At 41.0% G+C, this 18,752-nt stretch overlaps 1 long non-coding RNA gene across 1 annotated transcript in view; it reads left to right on the top strand.

The window, feature by feature from the left end:
• The window catches only part of LOC141582885 (uncharacterized), a 508,101-nt gene that overhangs the window by 207,475 nt on the left and 281,874 nt on the right, over positions 1-18,752 (top strand). Inside the window, exon 3 of the long non-coding RNA XR_012515793.1 lies at positions 12,094-12,197. This is a non-coding gene — a long non-coding RNA (uncharacterized LOC141582885). The remainder of the gene's footprint in view (positions 1-12,093; positions 12,198-18,752) is intronic.

The raw sequence follows: 18,752 nt of genomic DNA, 5'->3' as shown, positions 1-18,752 counted from the left end.
AAATACTATCTTTAACCTGATAACAACTTAACACTATATGCATAAACAAGGAAACAAGTAAAAAGAAAACAAATAAAAACTAAAAGCCTTAACTTCATTGCCCCACCTTTAAACTTTTTGTAGTCTAATTATCTCTTATTGTATTGACTATGTCTTGAAAAGTTTTTGTAGTCATTATTTTTGATTGGTTCATTGTTTACTTTTTCTATTTAGCCTAAGAGGAGTTTACATATCACAGTTACAGTGTTAAAATATTCTATGATTTTCTGTGTACTTACTATCACTAGTGAGTTTTGTATCTTCAGGTGATTATTTATTGCTCATTAATGTCCTTTTCTCTCTGTTTGAAGTGCTCCCATTAACATTTCTTGTAGGACAGGTCTGGTATTGATGAATCTCTCAGCTTTTGTTTGTCTAGGAAAGTCTATTTCTCCTTCATGTTTGAAGGATATTTTCACCAGATACATTATTCTAGGGTAAAAAAATTTTTTTCCTCAGTATTTTAAATATGTTATGCCACTCTCTTCTGACCTGTAAGGTTTCCACTGAAAAGTCTGATGACAAACATATTGGAGCTCCATTGTATGCTATTTATTTATTTTATCTTGCTGCTTTTAGAATCATATATTTATCCTTGATCTTTGGTAGTTTGATTAGTAAATGCCTTAAGATAGTCTTCTTGAGGTTAAAATCTACTTGGTGTTCTATAACCTTCTTATGCTTGGATATGGATATATTTCTCTAGGCTTGGGAAGTTCTCTGTTGTTATCCCTCTGAATAATCTTTCCATCCCTATTTCTTTCTCTGTTTTCTCTTTAAAGCCCGTAACGCTTAGATTTGCCCTCTTGAGGCTATTTTCTAGATCTCGTAGATGTGTTTCATTGTTTTTTTTTTCTTTTTTCTCCTTTGACTGTGTATTTTCAAATAGCCTACCTTCAAACTCACTATTTCTCTTTTCTGCTTGATCACTTCTGCTATTAGAGGACTCTGGTGCATTATTCAGTATGCCAGTTACATCTTTCAGCTCCAGAATTTCTGCTCAATTTATTTTCATTATTTCAACGTCTTTGTTAAATTTATCTGATACAATTCTGAATTCCTTTTTTGTGTTATATTGAATTTCTTTGAGTTTCCTTAACAGAGCTATTTTGAATTATCTATCAGAAAGGTCACATACCTCTGTTTCTACAGGATTGGTCCTTGATGCTCATTTAGTTTAATTGGTGAGGCCATGTTTTCCTGGGTGGCATTGATGCTAGTAGATGTTCTTTAATGTCTGGGCATTGAAAGGTTAGATATTTATTGTAGTTTTCACTGTCTGGGCATATTTGTAGCCATTCATTTTGTAAAGGCTTTTCAGACATGTGAAAGGGCTTCAATGTTGTAATCTAAGCTATATCTCCTTCAGGGGACACCCCAAGCCCAGTTGCACTGTGGTTATTGCAGACTCATAGAGGTACCACCTTGATAGTCTTAGACAAGATCTGGAAGAATTATCTGGATAACCAGACAGAGACTCTTGTTCCCTTCCCTTACTTTCTCCCAATAACACAGAATCTCTCTCTGTCTGAGACACCTAAAGCTGAGGGTAGAGTGACACAAGCATCCCAATGGCTACCACAACTATGACTGTACTGGGTGAGACCTGAAATCAGCACAGGGCTAGGTCTCAGCCAAGGCCTGCTGTAACCACTCCCTGGCTGCTGTGTCCACTCAAGGCCCTGGAGCTCTCAGCAGATGGCAAAGCCAGCCAGGCTTGCGTGTTTCCCTTCAGGCTGGTAAGGTCCTGTAAACCCCAGATGGGACCAGAAGTACCATCTGGGAAGCAGGAACTAGAGTCAAAAATCTTAGAAGTCTACCTGGTGTTGGCACCCAAACCACACAACAGTCCTTCCACTCTTTCCTCCTCTTTCCAAAAGCAGAAGAGCCTTGCCCATAGCCACTGCCACGCAAGGCCATGAGGAATACTGCCAGACTACTGCCCATGTTCCCTTAAGGCCAAGGTCTCTAAATCCAGCTTGTCATGAATGCTGCCTGGCCTGGGAATCACCCTTTAGGGTGGTGGGCTCATTTCTGGCTCAGAGTTGATACAGAAATGCTGTCCAAGAGTCAAGTTCTGGAATCAAGGGCCCCGAGAGCCCACTTGGTGCTCCACTCCCCTGTGGCTATGCTGGTGCCTAAGGGGCAAGACAAAGCCCCCTTTACTTTTCCTTCTGCTTTTCTCAAGCTGGAGTTTTGCCCTGTAGCCACCACTGCTGGTTATATGCTGAGTCTCATCTGAAGCCACCAAGTCTCAAAGGTTTACCCAAGTTTCTTGACATAGTATCTGGGTATTGCTGCTGGCTATCCAGGGCACAAAGACTCTTCAGCTAGAAGGTGATAAATGCTTCCAGGACTGGGTCCTCTTTTCTTCAAGGTGGCAGATTCCCTTCTGGCCCAGGGTGTGTCTAGAAAGGTCATCTGGGAGCTTGGGCCTGGAACGAGGGCCTCACAACTCTGACTGGTGTCCTGTCCTGCTGTGGGTGGGCTGATATCCTAGATGCAAGTCCTCCCCACTCTTCCTTCTTCTCTTTTCAAGCAGAAGGAAGGGGTCTCTTTTGGAGCCACAAGCTGTGCAGTCTGGGATTTGGTAAGGGATGATGTCAACACTCAGTTGGCTGCCCAAGCTGGTGTCTCTGTATGCCCTATGGCCCCAAGTCCATTGTCTCTGGGCCTAGTTCAGTACTAGGACTCACCAAAGAGTTGCAGTCTTTATGGCATATACTGCCTTTCAGGTTTACTGGGAGACACAGAGCATAGCCCTTGGTGGTGAGGTTTACAAAAACCCAAGTTCAGATACCTGGGATCAGTAATTGCCCTGTGTCTAGTGCTAGGGCTGGTTTAAACACTCCCTCCCTAGGTGGGTGTCACTGAGTTTGGTCCAGTTTTTCTTTCTGCTCTAACAGGACAGTACTGAGTTCAGTGCCTCATAATTGCTGTGTTCTCCATCCCCCAGTGTCCAGAGATGTTCTCTGCACCAAGCCAAGGCTGCCAGGGATGGAGGAGGGTTTTCTTCATCTTTTTTTTTTAAATCTCTTCCATGCCTCTGAATGATATGAAGTTAAAACAAGGTACTGTGAGTGCTCACATGATTTTTGGTTATTATGAAGGTATTTTTTTCTATGTAGATCATTTTTACTTGGTGTCTTTATAGAAGGCGTGATTGGTAGAACTTCCTATTCTATTATCTTGCTCCACTCTCTCTAGCTGCTGTATCTTTCTTCCCTTCCTCCATCCTCATTTTGCCTCTTTTCCATAAGCATTAATTGAATACTATCTGAGACCTTATGTTTATAAAGCTGTGTCTTGGTGCTTTTGACTCTACCTAGCCTCAGGAAGGGTAAGAAATATCTCCGTTCTCACTAAGTCCAATCTTTTGCACACTGTGCTAAGAATTAACTAAACTGTTGCCACCAGGTTGTCAGAGTCATATTTCTGTATTAGATGGAAGTTGGTCCCTGTGAATTTCCTTAAGACTTAGACCTAGGATGCCCATCTTCAATGAGTTTGAAGAGCTCATGTTCTCTAGAGGGAATATAAATAGTAAAATAGATCCTTAAGCACACCAGTGAAAATTTCTACCCACAGTCATTTTTGTGATAGGAATGACTGCATGGTGAAAATAGAATCTCCTCAGCTGAAATTAATGAATATGACTCCTGAAATGAATAATAAATGAATCCTAATGAATCAGTTGCTTAATTCTTTACATACTTTGCAATTAGGATCTACACATGTCTAAATACAACTATTTAGCATTATGTGCTAAATTTTGTGACCTTGTATGCCATAATTTTTATGGGCATTAATTAGTTGGGAAAATGAGAAATAACATTGAAAGCTCATCTCTTCTTGTTCAGTGTATTGCAGGGACAAAATCATCTGCAGAAGAACCTGTTTGTTTTTCTTTTTGTTTTGCCATTATGCTTAATAGCCTTGTCACTTTGGGTAAGTTAGTTATCTCTCTAATATTTATGTTCCTTATTTATAATGTGGAGAAGGTATGAATTTCTCCATATGGTTGCTGTAAATGAGTCACTGTTTGTAAAACTGTGAAGGCACACCGTGTCCATGTATGGTAGGTCTTCAATCAATAGTTGTTTTCTTCCTCTTCTCTTATGTATATTTGATCAAGCACATTATAAATTTATGTGTAATAAAATTCTGGGGTCATACTGCCTTTAAAGAATCTATAAGAGAATCCAGTTTCATCTGTATTATCTGAATTGTGCATTCAGATGGATTTTAATCTCTTACACACTGAATCTTCAAATTAAGGCCAATTTAAGGTGGTGTGAGAGCCTCAGAATCAGGGAAGATTTCATAACTAGATTTAACTGCGGCAAAGAAAATTTGGTTCCGTAAGTAAGAACTGACAGCTAAAGCAAAGATTAATCTTAATGGCACACATTAACAATGTGCAATTTGAGATTGGCAGTGGAGAATTGTCCCTGAGAACTGACATTAGGCAGCATGGGTCTCGACATGAGAATTCCCATGGGAAAGCATTCATTCAATATACCCTTTCCATCCCAAAGACATTAGCATACCTAGAGACACACATGGTCAAGGAAAGTAGCATGTTTAGATAAAATCATCGCAGGTACAGACTGTTTCCATTTAATGTAAGTCATTCAGCAGTAATGACTCCTTTAGACTAACTTAGAAGTGACAGGGAAACTGGAAGGAACTTCAAGTAGTTGACTCTAGAAAACAATGAAACAGTGACTAGAAGTCTTAAACCCTAAGGTCCACAAGGACTTGGAGGGTTTGTGACCATATAAAAAGTGACAACAGAAGAGAATCTGGTTTGGTTACTGTGGACTTTGAACAGGCTTGTTTTACAGGATTGTTGTCTTGGGTCCGATTCCAGAGTGAGAATGATACCACTATAATCATCAGCTCCTCTTCATGACTATGGGTGTCAAGGAGCCAAAGGGCTGAAAAACCATGAGATGCCCACATGTTGCCTGCTTCAGAGCTGTTACTTTCTGGACTAGGAAGCAAAACAGGTTTTTGTGCCTCAATTGAGTAGATCCAATAACTATTATATTTTTCTTGTCTGATAAGAATTATATAAAAACTAAAGAAGTTATCAGAATGTCTCAGAAAAAGGAATATGCAAAAACATTGTAATTTTTACATTTCAAAGGATAAAATAGTGATAATTTGGTAAAAAAGCTTATTTTATTTACTATATTAACAGCCGAAAGGATAAAAGAACAGTTTTAATAACTGGGATGCATTTTCTTTTCTAAGAAATTAAGTTTGTAGTATCTGAGAAAATGCATTTTCCCAGTTATTGAAGTTGCTCTTTAATTTTTTTATTAAATGAGTAGTAGATTTTTATTGTAGAAGAAATTTCATTTTCAAATACCGCATATTCTATATTGGTATGTCTTTACAGAAAATACAAAAACGTACCAGTAGTTATTGAGTAATCAAACATTTCGCAGAAGAGCATCATCTTGGGAATCGGTGTGAGATGGCATAGTTGTTGGTGGAGAGAGAGGGTCAGATTTCCTGTGAAGTTGTGACAAGGATTTGAGAAATCTACATATGTCCCAAGAACTGCCTGTAGATTGAAGAAATATTACATATTATACATATGTAGTGGATATTGGGAGTAGCATATGAAAATTTCTTTCACTTTAAAATGCTTTCCTCACATTTGAGAAGTTTAGTAGCTACCTCTCTATTCTAAATTTTCACATACGATCTGTCTGCTGCCTCATCTGATGTAAACTGCTATGGATCAGAAAGAGATGCCAATGCATGTACATAGAACTTTTCCTGGGCCAAATACTAAACTCAGGCTCAGAGGTTCTGTAGTACGCTCAAGGCCATGCAGCTAGTTAGAGATAGGCCAGGTTTAAAACCCAGGTTGGTCTAATTTTAAAGCCCAAAATATTTGTATTCTACCATGGTGCCTTCCCACTGAGCAGATTGACTGTTTTTGCATCATACTTTCATAGATTCTGTTCCTCTGAGGAAGTGGCAAGAATGTGTGTGCATGGGGATGTGGAACTATGATTTTTGTGTGTTGTTTTGAGCCTCAGTATTCAGCCGTTTCATGGAATGAAAGAGAGAGAATTAAGTAGTGCTCAGTGCAGAGCAGGAAAAGAAAATGACCCTAAGCCCCTAGAGAAGTGGACAGAACCATGCCTGGGGAGTCAGCAGGCCTAGCTTCTCATTGCAGCCCAGCTGCTCATCTTCTTTGGGTAAGTCCTACCCTACTCTGACCTCTGTTCCCTCATTTATAAAATGAAAATGTAACTCAAGCCCCAGAAACACATCAGATATATTTTTGACTTTCTAATTCAACCATACAAAGCCGTCAAGCTATGGAAGAAAATTAGACTTAATTCAAGTGTTCATTGTTATCACTGGCTGTATTTCTTGAGGAAATAATTTAATTTAATCTATTTTTTTTTCACCAATTCATTCTCTCCCAAAATCATATTGATGAGGAAATCACAACAAACATTCTTCTCTCACTTACTTTGCCAAGAGGCAAGTACTGCCATAAACCCTGTTTCTGCAACTTTAACATCATGTTGACTTCATTGTCAGAAAATAACAATGGGAAAATTACAAAAACTTTCTTCACGAATGGAAAGTATTGCAAAATAGCCACGGGAGAAATCATGTTAAGTTAAATGGGTCAAGGACAGATTGTAAGTTTATATATATCATTCACCATAGAAATAGTCTCAATGAAACTTTGAACCAGAGTTAGTTGATTAATGAAAGTATTATATTTCATAAGCAAACTACCTCAGAAGTAGCCTATTAGACAAATCAAGACACAACAATAACACAGGAGTTACTGGAACCTCTTGGTACCTGAAGGTAGTACATGGAAGGGGCTCTTAGCTTGTGGCCCTCAGATAAAGGTTGAGGGACCTACCCTGGAGCAACCCCTAACTCCCATCCGAACTGAGCCGTCAGAAAAAAGCCCTGGGCTCTTTTAGCAGTAGACTGTTGAGGATCCTCTATAGAGATCTTCATTTTGAATTGTAGGGAAAAAGGGATTGTGGACATTACTCTTTTAGAATTATCTGAGAATTAAAAGAGTGCTTAGCATGAACAGAGAGGAACCTGTTCTTTTGAATCAGAGCACTTTATGGCTGGAAAATAACCCTGATGTCACGAAGTTTTGCAAACCATAGGAAAGGGATAAGGGCTTTAAGGGAGAGACTTTCTAACTTGTACAATGAGGAAAAAAAAATCAAGGACAGGATGGCTGGGGGGTGGAAGCAGGGCCTAAAAGATGATGCATTTCATGTCACTGTAAGTTCTTGGAGAAGAAAAAGAAAAATGAAAGTTTCCATTAGGAACTGAGAGCAAAGTCTCCGTTAGGAACTGAGAGATCAAGAGGGAGCCAGAGATCATCACCACCAGAGAGCCAGGCAGTAAGAAGCCGGGTAACAACGAAAACTGCTCTTTTTAGGAACCCAACATTGCCTTGAGATAGACAAAAAACAGTCAGGAAGGTGGTCTTGATTTGAATCCTCCCCTTATACATGCATACAAAGAAGACCTTCCATCTTACAAATAAAATCCAAATTTGATGGCATTCCTCAGCATTACGAAACAGCTGCTGTACGACACTTTGAAAGGGGAGGGCAATATGGCTTAAAATGACAGCATGTGAATGTGCAGCAGTGAGAGGCGGGGCCGCTCTGTCTAACCTTGCAGCACACTGACAGAAAAGCTGCCTGGTTGTGTCAGGGAGTCTCCCTCCTGGTGCTGGAAAAGCCACCCTCTGTCAGAACCCTCATTTGTCAGATGAGAGGTCGTTGGTGTTATCTAGTCCATCCATGTTCAAGGGTCCCAATGAGGCTGACCTGTAAGGAGGACGGATAGCCCTCCTAAGATCCCTCACACCTTCCCCTGTACTACCCCAGTCCTTCTTGGAAGCCTAGCCCTTTAAACGCATTAGATAGTGATTCTTTGGCAACATCTCCAAGCTTCTTTGGGTGAGCCTGGCAGCTCTTTATCCTACATGCAATCCGGGAAAATGGCTTTGACTTGTGTATTAGTCTGTTCACATGCTGCTAATAAGGACATACCTGAGACTGGGTAATTTATAAAGGAAAGCGGTTTAATTGACTCATAGCTCCACAGGGCTGGGGAGGCCTCCGGAAGCTTATAATGGGAGGAGAAGCAAACACATCCTTCCTCACGTGGTGACACCAAGGAGAAGTGCAGAGCAAAGAGGGGGAAAGCCCCTTATACAACTGTCAGATCTGTGAGAACTCACTCACTATCATGAGAATAGGATGGAGGTAACTACCCGCATGATTCAGTTACCTCCCACTGGTCCCTCCCATGACACATGGGGATTATGGGAACTACAATTCAAGATGAGATCTAGGTGGGGATACAGCCAAATCATTTCAACTGGTTTTTGGAGAACCAGGTTCTTATTCAAGTGGCTTTTTTACTGGCCAACATCCACATTGTTATTTATTTTTATCAACCATTCTTACCTGATAACAGGCCTTGGTGAGTCTGCAAGTGACTCAAATAAAATCACATTCCTTTTTGAGAATGTAGGCTTCAGACAAAGGCCAACGTCTTTGGTAAACTCCTTCTGACAGGTCCTATAGAAGCAAAAGTGAGGGAGTCTCCTCTCTCAGGTGGTTAGCAGGCTTCATGTCCTTATCCATGCACACAGCACAATCCACACAGAGAGGGAGGCTGTTGAAGAAATGGCTTGCCAGTGGGAGTTGTTTGGAGCCCCAACACCAGCATCTGTCTTCTTACTCAGATAGCAATGTGGAAAATACCATTTGAGTAGTTGGTGAAGATGGCCCTGGTCCCCCTATGACATGTTTCTCTAGATTCCAAGGCAAAGATTCATGAAGACTATGTGTCTTTTATGCAAGCCCTGTTCATCCAATGGTGACGTTCTAGGGTCTAACCTCCACTTGTATATCAATGTTGAAATCCCCCAAAATGGGAGAGAGCAAAAGTGGCTCAGGGGCTTTAGGACCCTTGGCTGGAGTTGTGCCATCCCTGGTAATTGTACATTTTATTGGGAATGCATCTTTCCTCCAGCTACCATTGGCTCGCTCATCTAGCATAACATCTAGCTTTTATCAGGTTCAGGACACCATAATTGTAAAAGCTCATGGAGTAAACAAATGGATGAGAAAACACACACACACACACACACACACACACAGACACACACACACACACACACAGAGTAAGGATACATTATTCTGGTTTTCTAACTGTCACCAGGAAGAGCCTTACCATGGCTCTCAGTCCATCAGGCAGATAGAGAGCACCTGACCCTGGGCCACTGCACGTGAGCACATCTCAGCCTAGAGTGATGCATGCAAAGGTGCTCTGGCCCCACACACTCTGCTGATCCCCAGAGGTCAATTCTGGTGGGAAGTAGAGCAGTGATAGCCCTTTCTCCATGTAGTCTTTCTGAACCATAGTCCTATCAAGTATAAACTGAGTACAATAATAGCTTCCGGTAAAGCAGGTTCTTGCTGGGATGTTGTGAGAATCAAATGAGATAACTGGTTTCATTTCCCAGCACGGTGTCTAACTAATTCCATTCTTTATCTGTGTCTCTCTATTTTCCATTTCTGAATTAGAACCAATCCAGATTCACTCTGGAGTCAATCTTGAAAGCCAAAATCCTCTCATCCAGTGGTCTTCAACTATTTTGCCCCCAAGGACTGGTTTGATGGAAGATAATTTTTCCATGGATGAGGTGGTAGGGTGGGAGGATGGTTTCAGGATGATTCAAGCACATTACATTTATTGTATGCTTAATTTCTATTATTATTACATTGTAATATGTAATGAAATAATTATACAATTCACCATAATGTAGAATCAGTGAGAACCCTGAGCTTATTTTTCTGCAACTAGATGGTTCCATCTGGGGGTGATGAGACAGTGACAGATCATTAGGCATTAGATTCTCATAAGGAGTGTGCAACCTGGATCCCTTGCATGCACAGTTCACAACAGGGTTTGCATTCCTATGAGAATCTAAAGCCCTTGCTGATCTGATAGTAGACAGCTCAGGTCCTAATGCGATTGATGGGGAGTGGCTGTAAAGTACAGATAAAGCTTTGCTTGCTCACCCACTACTCACCTCCTGCTATGTGACCTGGTTCCTAACAGGCTATGGACCAGTACCTCTCCCTGTCCTGGGGTTTGGAGATCCCTGCTCTAATCCTCTTCTCTCTTGGAAAAAAACAAATAAATTGTACACTTTTTTCCCCCTATGGAACTGGAGCTCTTTATGAAGTTATTGGCTGATCACTCAAACCTTATCTCCCACCTCTCTGTCCCCCAGGATCCCCACTCCTGCCCCTACTCTTTGGGTCTAGCTATGCCAGAGCCTCAAATCAATTGCATTCCCTTGGCCACCTCTAACCGTTGCTCTCAGCACTGTTAGTCACACTGCACTGCAAAGTGCCATGTCTAGTTCCTCTTCTAGGCTCTGTGCTCCTTGAGGGAAAGGATCAGATCACGTCTCGCTCATATTTAATATAGTTCCCAGTGTGTAACCAACACACTTTTGATTAATAAAACATCAAAGAAGACACAGAGGTTGGGGGGAGTTGTAAGGATGGCCTGAATATTTTAGAGGGATCTTCTTAGTTTCTTTGAAGATTTCCCACCAAATAAATACATATAATTTCATTTTAGAGGGAAGGATAATTGATTTTTCTCTGTGAACAAGGAAGACACTTCCTTCTTCTTCTTCTTCTTCTTTTAATAGATGTGTGGTGAAGAACATAAATTACACAGGAAACAGAATGAGAAGACATAAACCTGCTTAATTCAATTATACATTTCCATCAACAGACAGGGTTCCAAGAGAAGGGAGGGTGATTCAGGAGACGGGGGCCATTAGGAAACTTTCTTCTTCACTGTTTATTGAAAGAAAGAAAAAGAGAAAAGGAGAGGAGAAGAAGATAGAGCAGCTCTCATGGGAAGTAAGAATCAATGCTTGTTTGTTACACAACACAAACTAATCTTGAGAAGAGTGTCCTGTCTTTGGAATATGAAACAGTGGATACATAAATCATTTTTGAAGACAAATGAAAAGCAAAAAACACCCAAACAAACAAACAAACAAACAAACAAAAACAAGTGAAAAAACAAAACAAAACAAAACAAGAACCAAGCTTTTAAAAGAAAAGGCAATCTAATTTGGCTGGAAAATGTTATGCTTGAAGCCAGATGCAGACAACACAGAATTCGTAATTCTGAAGACCAGGTGCCTAAGGAAGAGCACTGGGGTTGGGGCGACAGAGGCACAGCTGGTGCACTTTCATTTCATAGACTCCACCTGATTTAGGTCTTAATAGAACAATTCCATAAAGCAAAAGTTTGTTACTTATATTTTGTGAATAAAATGAAGTTTGGAATTTAACTATTTCAAGGTTAAGATTTTTCTTCAGCTCGTTAATGGTTGAATGAAGATTTGATCCTGTGTCTACATGACCTCTTCCCCGTCTCCTTCACTGTACCATGCTCCTTCTTATAATGGAAGGTAGCCCATTAGACTCTATTCCCCTGGCTGCTGGCTCTAGGCTATTTGCTCAGCTGGTCTTGAACTCCAGGGCAGGACCTCACAGTAACCCTTATTGCAATGCTCAGAATTCAGTGTGCATTACTTACCCCAGTAGCCATTGGACCTCTCTCTCTCTGTCTTTCATATAGCCTTGTTCCTCCTTCCAGATTCACTCTAATCTGGTGGTCCCCAACCACAGAGGCTGGCTCTGTGGTTCTTACCTGTAATTCAGGCTGATGGAGTGACCATCACCTGGATTCTTGACCATCACCATGGCAGAGGGCAGAAAGTGTCCAAGAGGGTCTTAAACTAGCAGTTACACTCTCCCGCACAGAAGTGACACCACTCACCATTCATTTGCCAGAACCAGGCACATGGAAACCCAAGCCCTGGAGATATTTGGTAAACAGCATCAGTGACTACTACAGCACTTGTTACGTTATATTTAAGCTTTTAACATATCTATAATATTTATTGTCTGTCTCTCCATCCAGGTGATCTCTGCACACAGAGGATTTTGTCTGTGTGGTCACCGATGTATCTTCAGTGCCCAGAACAGTGCCTGACAATGGCAGACTGTCATCAGATGGTTTAAAGGGTGAGTAAATATTATCAGTTTTGCCCCTTACTTACTGAGTGGTCTTGGGCAAGTTGTTTTTACTTCCTGAGCCTCCAAGTGTCTTTTTAGAAAATGAGGATAAAGGGATGATTTCTCACAGAATTGTGGTTAGAATTAATGAGATAAGCAGCAGACTGTCTAGCACAAATCCTAGCCTTTAATAAGCTCTGAATAAATATTTGTTTCTTTCAACCTCCTGTGGCCAAATTAGCCTCTGACTTTTAATCCAATTCTCAAGCAAATTTATGTTAAAAAAAAAAATAGAGCAACTATGTAGTTTGAATACATTCTGTAATATTTCTCTTTCCTCCACAGTAGAACAATACTGATGCTCCTTCCAGAAATTTTTTTTCCTTAGAATTGCTGGAAAACTCTGTAAATGGAGCAAGCTTTAAAACTCAGGGTGGGGACAGGGTTGGGTACAGCCACCAGCCAAGCCTTTCAAACAGCATAACAAATGATGTGTGGATGCAACTAGGGAAAATACACACATTCTTCCCAAGTCTTGCTGAATCATGTTTAGCCCCCAGGTGCACTTGACCTGTTAACAACATTTAGAACAGTTTATCAGCTATAAACTTTGCACCAGCAAAAAAAAAAAAAAAAAAAAAAAAAAAAGAAACAGAAAAACAAAACAAAACAAAACAAAAAAAACACAGGCATTATAGACAACAGTATGAAGGTTCCTCAGAAGACTGAAAATAGAATTCCCACACAATCCATTAATCTCACTTCTGGTTGTATATCCAAAGGAATTAAAATCAGTAGGCTGAAGAGATACCTGTGCTTCCATGTTAATTGCAGCATTATTCACAATAGCTAAACTATAGAAGCAACCCAGATGTCCATCATCAGATCAATGGATAAATAAAATAGGGTATATATTCACAGTGGAATACTACTTAGCCTTAAAAAGGTGACATATCCTGTCATTTTTGACAACATGGATGAAGCTGGAGTGCATTATGCTAACTAAAATAAGCCAGGCATAGAAAGACAAAAGTCACATGATCTCACACATATGTGGGATCTAAAAATGAATTCATAGAAGTAGAGAGTAGAATGATGGTTACCAGAGGGTAGGAAGTGGGGTGTATAGGGAAAGGGAGATGTTGTTCACAAGGTACAGAATTTCAGTTAGACAGTAGGAATAAACTTTAGTCTATTGCTAATAAAGTCTTGCATGTTTCCAAATTGCAAAAGTATTTTAAATGTTTCCAACCCCTCTAAAATGATAAGTATGTGTGGTGATATATTTCATTAGCTTGGTTTAGTCATTCAAGATCGGCAATATATATCAAAACATCACACTACAACTTGTACCTAAATACAATTATGATGTATTAATTTAAAATGAAACAATAAATTTTAATAACCTCATTTTCTCCTTCTGAACATATACAAGAAGGATTTGGTGGCAAGAAGGGACGTTCACACAAATTAAGTAAAGGATTTGATCCTCTCTGCCACTTCCTCAGTGGTCTACCTGGTGTGGCCAACTGCACATTCACTTCACGTTTCAAGTTCACAGAAGCCTGAAGAGTTTCTAGAGACCAGTAAGTGTGCGGGCTCTGTGCTTCAGCTAGGGCTGATGAGCATAGAGAGCGTGGACAGAGTAAGAAAAAAAAAAAAGCACATCCTTCATTAATACCAAAACAGAAAAAAGAAAGCAAGCATGCAAGTCATACGAAACTTTCCACTTTGGGGGATTCTCTTCCTTTTGTATTTTTATGAGATCATTTGCTTGGAAATGTATTGTTTGAAAAACTACATGGAGCTATTTTATATGGCCCAGATCAAACTGATTGCAATGAATCAGAGTACCATAAGCCTTGTGTTTATGAAACATATTTCAGGACAGTGGAAAGAGAATGAAATTTGGACTCAAGAAGTGAGTCCACACTCTACAGTTTACTGGCTGTTTCACTTTGTGTAAATTGTTAACTCTCTAAACCTCACTTTCTTCATCCTTAATATGGGGATTATAAAACCTAATTTATGGGGTTGTTGTGAGAATTCCATGAGCTAATGTTTGTGTAATGGTGTTAGCAATTTTAAAGTGTGATGATGGTATTTATAATTATGATGGAGAATTATAAACAATTCAAAAAAAGTTTTTATTTATCCTGGGAGAAGAGATAAAGACTTATCATTCTCTTCTCTTATAGTCACTCTTCATTTTTTATAGCATTAATTAGTGTGTGTGCATTAATATGCTACTATATATATTATATACACTATTATATATTTGTACATATACTAATTATCCATTATATGACATAGATGGAGAGAGAGAGAGAACATCCCTTGGTTAATATTTCCATTGTCATTTGTAATTTCTTTCCTAGATTGTTGCAATAGCTCCTGAACCAGATTGGCTGTCTTTGTGCTCCGTTTCTAGTGCCAAATAATCTAAATTAACTGCGTATCTGACCATGTTACTTTACCTTAGGAGCCTCTAAACCAGCCTAAAGCTGAAGGTCCTTAGTTTAGTCCAATGATTCTCAACAGAGGGAGGGGAAGGTGTGATTTTACCCTCACTTCTGGTCATTTTACAGTATCTGGAGACATTTTAGGGTGTCACATAAGGGGTGTGTTACAGCGGCTTGCTACTGGCATCCAGTGAATAGAGGCCTGGGGTAAACATTCTACAATGCACAGTACAGCATCTCATAGCAATCACCCTGTCCAGCGTGTCAATAGTGCTGAGGTTGAGAAATCCGCATTTAGCTCATGGGTTCTCCCTAATAGGCCTCTACCTACCAAGCCCCAGATTCATCACCGCCTTTGTACTCTGGCCTCTAGCTTAAGTGAATTACTCTCATATCCCCAGGTCATTCCAATTGTTCCCAGACAGCATGGCATCTTGGGGCTTTGTGGCTCTTTCCCGTGTTGGACTTGCTTACTTTGCCTTCTTCAGCTGCCAAATTCTGCCTCCCATCATTTTGAGGACCCTCTTGCAGCTCCTGCCCTTTAGAAAGCCTTTCACATACCTCAGGCCCCTTCTCTGTGGGTTGACAGTCCCCTCGGCCTCCTCCTCTCACTTGACTTATCACAGTATAATAAAATAGAGCTAATTCTGTGTTGATGTCTTTTTGGATTGAACTCTCCCAGCCATCTGTGAGTTCAGATGGGGTTGGGACCATTTCTTCTTCATCTTTGCAGCCTCAGAGCTTCAGAGGCCAGCACTGTTTGGACACATCATCTCAGTAAATACGTGTTGACTGAAATGGAGAACAAAGCCAAATCAGTGACTGTCTTCGAGTTGAAGCTGCAAGGTTGTTTTGGAATATTGTAAGGGGAACCAGTGAAGCAAAGATTCTGTCTTGGTTCTGCTGTTTGCCCTAGACTGTGAAGGATAATCCCATTTTACTAATGATGGTTAGCATTTATTGATTTGATTGTGTCACAAGAACTTGCAAAGGTTTTATGCTGAATCTTCACTTTACTGAACCTTTACTCTTGTATGTCCTCTCATTATTTCCATTTTATAGATATGGAGACTGAGACTTGGAGTTTAAGGGAGGAAGTCACATGACAAATAGTGGAGCCAGGATTCAATCCAGGCATCCAGACTCTACAAACCACCCTCTCAATTGCTGTGCTGGATCAATCAGCTGTTAGACCCATTGTCCTGATGTATGGTCTGCTGGGATTACAGATTCAATGGGTCTACATTTCAGAGATGAAAAAAAATACAGCTTGCAGGAGACAGTCACTAATAACAGTCCATGTCACAGCCAGACATTAGTCTGAAGTATTTCTATTCAACAATATCACAAGGATTCAGTGGTACTGTCAACTAAGCCTATTATTTGTCAAAATTTGCCCATCAGCTGGGGCAAAGAAGCCTGCCCTTGCAGGTCTTGCACGAGAACAGACATTGCATCTTAGCACCAACCTTGGGGACCTGCTGCAAATAGATCTTTGACAATGACTTCAGCCCTCAGAAATCTTTACCAGATCTGGGACAACTTTGATTCCTGTCTGGTACAAATCCTACATCCTGGGAGGTCTCTGTGCTGAATCTCATTTGCTACAGATCTCTAAAAGCTTCCAGGCTGCTTAACTCTTCCCAAACTTTTTGGTTTAAAAATACATTCCTAGTCAGTGGGTCTGAGTGCATTCTTTGTGCCTAGAGAATGCTGTTCCCTTCAGCATTTGGAGCAGACCAGCACATAGCTCAGACCAAAAAATGTGACACTCCATTTTCAGACTGTGTGGCCTGAGAGCACAATGTGGGCAGACAGGGGTTCCCATGGGATTCTGAGAAGAAGGCAGTGCTTTTCCAGGGTGGTCTAGTGGTCTTGGATTGCAGTCGGCTCCATGTGCTCAGATCTTTTGGAAAGTCTCACAGAAAATTTATTACAGAAATTCTTACTTTTGCCTTATTTCCTCTAGGGGTTGTCTTTTCTAAGGCCCATCACCTACTTCATAGGTATGTGGTTGTCATTCATCAAGTGTGTTTCCTGACTTGCTTTAGTTGTTTTCATGTATCTGTTCTATAAGCACTCACTGAGTGCCCCTTCCATGCCAGGCACTCTAGTCGGTGCTGGAGTACAGGAGTCTAAATGCAGGTCCACTCTCAATGTGTTTACAGTCTAGTGGGAAAGACACAATAAAATCAACTCAAGGTTATTAGTCTTAAAACAGAAGTTTAGCAAGCCAGGGCTACACCCAAGAAGGGCCCGAAATAAGTATTGGAAGTCAGAGATAACTTATCAGATGATGGCTAAACTGATTTATGAAGAACAGAGACAAGCCAGGAAGAGGGTGTTGAAGGAGATGGGAGACAAGGATTCCAGGCAAGAGAAATAGGATGTACAAAGTCCCTGGGGGCAAGGAAGAGTGGAGCAGGTTTGAGAAGGGAAGGTAATTCAATCTGGCTGGAAGGTAGAGGATGCCTGTGGTGCTGGTTGTAGTAGGTGGAGGGACAGGTAGTGAGAGAGGAAGTTAGAGAGGGTGCCATGCGTTGTGTCCTGTGGGACATGGCAGGCCATGCTAAGCAGTTTGAGCTTTAGGAAATATGAGACAGATTTTAATCAAGAACGTGAGATGATCAAGTTTGTCTTTTGTTAAGTCCAATTTGACAGGGATTCAGCAGAAATGCCTGGAACTTTTGTGACTGAGTTTTTATCAGAACTGAAACTTGTTTCCACCCTTGTCATCAGAGCCTGAGCAGGGAATGTTAGGGCAGATCCTCTGGGCAGGTTGATGATGGAGAGCTGTGGCAGTCTGAAGCAAGGGGTAGACAGTACTAATCCTGGGAGTAGGTGGAATGCCAGGACCTAGGGAGAGACAGGAAAAGCAGGAAGGAGCAGGACGAGGACTGGCTTCCAACAGGCTCCACTCCCTAGGGGCAGCTGCAGTTTCAGACAAGTGCCAGCTGAGCTAAAATTTAAGGATTCAAATCAAGGTTGAAGCCTAAGGCTTTAAGTGGTTACCCACAAGAGGAGAGGGTCAAACATTTACCTAGTAGTAGACACCGAGGAAGGCACTTTGCAAGCAACTATCTCACATTTCTGCTGTGAAGTAGGCATCATTATTTGCATCTGCCAACTTAGAAGAGAGAAGCTTAGAGAGGTGCAGTAACTCACCCAAGATTGCACAGCTAGTAAGTACAGAGCCAGGATTTTATGTCAGCATTCTCTACTTCAAACCTGTTTTCATCAATTGTTAGAGTTGGCACTCAACCCCAGATCAATCCTAATAATCTATCACACTCTGATGCCCCCTTTATTTTTCTTCTTTAAATGAAAAGTGGGTCTTCGTGAATGATTTCCCAACATGAAATCTCCATCTTACAACACTTTGTGTCAAGAACTGTGTGGCTCCAGGTCTCCTACCAGAAACATCATCTCACATGAGGGCTGCTGCCTATGTGGCCATGCTGAAGTTTTCCCCTGCTTGTTCCCATCAGCATCCATTGTTGCAGATACCCAAATGTGCCTCCTTGTTCCTTCACAGACTGACATCCCTCTTTCTTTTGGATCTCAGTGTCCATCTTTCAGGTAAGGGAGGCATTGGTCCCACATGATTTTTGGGGTGCAGACCACATTGTCCTAGACTTGAAGTTCTTTTGACTCTACCTCAATCTTCTCCAAAGGACCACTCCCAGCCAGCTCCTCTGAATAACTCAAGTTCCTGGAGAGAAGTAGCCCCATTTATCAGGAGAAATATGGAGCCAACATGGTGGTATGGAAAGAGCTGGGGCTTTGAGTCTATCAGACCGAGATCCCCAGCTCTGCCAGTTGCTACCTGTGTGAACTTTGGCAATTCCCTTAAATTTGCTGAGGTCCAATGTCCTCATTTGTATATGGAGATCATAATGCCTACCTCCCAGGACTGTTCTGAGAGTTACTTGAGTAGATCTTCATGCAATGCCGGGCCAATAATGGAGTAGAAAAAATAATCAGTACCATTATTACCATAGGCAACCCTCCATATCTAGGCAATGAACCAGTCAAAGCATCTTTATAATTTGTGTGCATTGGGAGTGGGGGTTCTTATTCCTCCAAAGTGTGTGGATGAATT

This window comes from Saimiri boliviensis, chromosome 2 (genome assembly GCF_048565385.1).
Source record: "Saimiri boliviensis isolate mSaiBol1 chromosome 2, mSaiBol1.pri, whole genome shotgun sequence".
Lineage (NCBI taxonomy): Eukaryota > Metazoa > Chordata > Mammalia > Primates > Cebidae > Saimiri > Saimiri boliviensis.
This window is presented reverse-complemented; position numbering and strand designations above follow the sequence as displayed.